The sequence below is a fragment of the Ambystoma mexicanum genome, chromosome 4q (genome assembly GCF_040938575.1).
Source record: "Ambystoma mexicanum isolate Mex_15411 chromosome 4q, UKY_AmexF1_1, whole genome shotgun sequence".
NCBI lineage: Eukaryota > Metazoa > Chordata > Amphibia > Caudata > Ambystomatidae > Ambystoma > Ambystoma mexicanum.
Window position 1 is genome coordinate 435722825 of NC_090928.1, and position 3303 is coordinate 435726127.

The 3303-nt window shown below is 36.6% G+C and overlaps 1 non-coding gene across 1 annotated transcript; it reads left to right on the plus strand.

Annotated features, from left to right (window-relative positions):
• Positions 1-353: 353 nt before the first annotated feature.
• Positions 354-425, plus strand: TRNAE-UUC (transfer RNA glutamic acid (anticodon UUC)). The gene has a single exon. It is a non-coding gene; the product is annotated as a tRNA-Glu (tRNA).
• Positions 426-3303: the final 2878 nt, after the last annotated feature.

The following is a 3303-nucleotide window of genomic DNA, read 5'->3' on the forward strand; positions in this document are numbered from 1 at the left end:
AACAATAAGATATATCATCATTTCATATACAAAACAATGAACAATTGGGTTTAACTATGCTCTTAGCACAAAATCAACAAACTGCAGTAGAGAAGCAGTGACGTTTTGCAGAATTTGTGCATTTGACAAAAGATTTGTTTTCCATGTTCCAAGATCTACATGTGATACGAAATGTATGAATTCTTGCAATGGAAACCTCACTTTATTTTACCAAGGCAGATAAAGGACATCCTTCGCACCCCATATACTTATAAGGAGGGTTTGGTGGCTGAAAATGCACTGCTTTGATGGTGATTGCATATTGCTTGCACTTTGTACATATTACTAAATTAATAAAGGTAAACATTTTAGAATGGGGGATAGCTCAGTGATAGAGCTTTTGACTTTCGATCAAGAGGTCCCTAGTTCAAATCTGGGTGCCCCCTTGTCCACTTGTTTTACCTGTAGAAATATTTTTTTAATTAGATAAATTGAAGAAAACATTTACAATCTTAGCATTTTATGTAATGAGCAAAACATTTCTACATTTGAAACACTCCTGATCACCTCCTTAAACATATGGTAAACACCATTAAGCTGATCAGGATTTCTTCACATGATACAAGCTGTGTTTTACATTCACTCAAGTTCTACTGGTGATATTATCAGTTTGAAATAGTCCATTGGAAGTTCATATTAATGTTATAAAACTGTGGTGGAAACCAATAATATGACCTGTTGGGTATTTTGTGGATATTTGGGGCTTTGCAGTATTTTCTTACCGCCAAAATACCTTTAGCAATAATCACTCTCTGTATTCATATTGGGTCACACATGACAATAATACATTGCATTATTTCAGAATTCAGACCTATTTAGATGATGTGCGCGGTAGTTTGCGTGGTTGGTTGGTATAGTGGTTGGTTTATTTGTGGCCCCAATATCCAACATCCCTTATTTTTTATCTAGATTGTTCTTGATCACTAGAGAGACCTCAGGCCTACATTTTAGGGATACCACATTTTCAGTGTTAGTGTTGTGTGCCACCATGGGCTATTGTGGTATTTTTGTGGTAATTTCCACTATCTTATATACGGTATTGAACTATGTCCAGAGAGTCTCTCTTCCCGTTGACTCATGTACCTCCAACAGGCTATGCTACAAACAGTCACTCACAACTGTCCATACTGAATAGAATCATGCACACATCTGTTTTAAAATGACAATTGCACTGTTTAAAGATCTACCCACGTTTAAACCTTTGCCCATGTAAAATGAAAGAGAGAAAAAATACACACTAGCTATCTGTTTTCAAATATTTTTGTATTATGGAAATTTCTTTTAAACACAGTTTAATTTTTTTTATAGAAATAAATGAAATGGTACAACATTATTTGTGATAAAATGAACAGAGAGCTGCGAGAATATATTCAATTGGTAACATTAAATATGCTGATAAGAGACTGAGACTCCCTTTAATACACTGAAGGAACAGTTTCGCACACTTTCGCAGAGCTCCCACTCGCTTCTATAATTACCTTATCTGTTCAGCATGAGTTTTCTCCGGCTATTCTCTTTCTGAATTTGGCTCCCTTGAAAATCAACCCCAGTGAGAACAAGCATCTGCCGTTCTCAAACCGGGGTTATTGCCTGGAACTCTCGGCTTTTGCAGCAGGAATGCCCCAGCCAGTAAAAGATCCTTCTCCCAGCTCTACCAGATCTCGATTGTTCTCCCTCTCTCCTCAAGCTTCTCCAGCAAAGTTCTAATCACAGCCTCTAGCATGATACTTGCTATGACGCTGCTCCAATCAGAATCAATCATGTCATCTCCTCCCTCACTACACAATGGCTCACTTCTACAGTGGCAATTGTAACAAACTGATTTCCTGTTCCTTTGAGCTCTTTGCTTCCTGTAGTTATGTGGACAGAGCAGCAGAGAAAAAAAATGAATGTGCGTTTAAAAGTTCACTTTCAGAGTAGGCCTAATTCTGCAGTGGAGACACATTTTTATTAGTTGGTTATGTTAAATGAAGTTTTATTAGTCAGGTTAGTTATTAATAAGGTTAGTTATTAATTTTCAAATGTGTCTCTTGCAACATAGGCATTTCAGGTGAAAAATAGTGTGCATTTTGAATGTGCACATGTGTGCTTTTAACTGTAAAAATAGATTTGCATCTTATATGTAAAAATCGTTTTTGACTGAATAGCCTGTCTTTATTTACATGTCCATGTTACTCTGGCAACACATATAGCAATGCACCACACCCATGTGGTGGTGCTGCATCAAAAAAAATGCTACCTGTGCAGTAGTGCTGTACTCTGTGCTGTAACACGCCAAATATCCTTACATACCCTCCTTTTGTTTTTAGAACTTGGCTACTATCCAAGCCAATTCCTAAAAACAACTTGTTCTTTTTTTTCTTTTAAAATGCATGTGTATTGGGATATCTTTCTCTTCCTGACGTAGCTACTAAAATCAGTAACATTTTCATTTTTACTGATAGCACAATCAACCATCCACCCATGATTAGAACCAGGACAGCCAAACCCACTATTGAGCGTTCCCCCCAGGTTCCCCAATTAAATCTTTCCACTTCTATTATCCCCAGATTACTAATTGTAATATTGTTTTTTCTCAAATTCATTTTTATAACATGTCTTTCTTTGTGATTCAATAAATATTCCACATCTGGATCTATTGGAAAAGTATCCCTTTGAAAAAAATCGATATTTTCCACTTGGCTTTCCCAAACATCATTTGTTACATGAAACAATGTTAACCCCCCAATTGACACAATTGTATCCTTTGGAACCTGTAAATAAAAAACATTATATTTCACCTGTTTAACCACGTATGTTCCATGGTTTAAATGTACTACCGTCATCTTCTTTAAACAGGTGCTGACCAACCATTTACCTCTGACCATCTTAGCCTGTGCCAGTTCTTCACTCCCCATATTGCTAATAATCACTTCACATCCTTCTGATATACTTGGGTCAGATTTCAAACCACAAATAGCATCTGTGGCATCAGGAACAAACGGTTTACCTGAACACATATAATTTTGTTCTTTAAATTTGACACATGTTTCCAGGTTTGGTATTAAATAAACTTCAGGTTCCCATGACTGAAATGCCACCACTTCTGGAGTCTTAATCTTAATAAATCTGTCCTCTTGCCAAAATCCCACGTTGTGTACCCACTTCATTTGATAAATAAGTTCAGGAGCTACATATGGGATGCATAGCAAAAATCCGATCTCTAGTCTTTTCAAGTCCACGTATAACGGCATTGCATTACCCATTTCAAATGCAATTTTTACC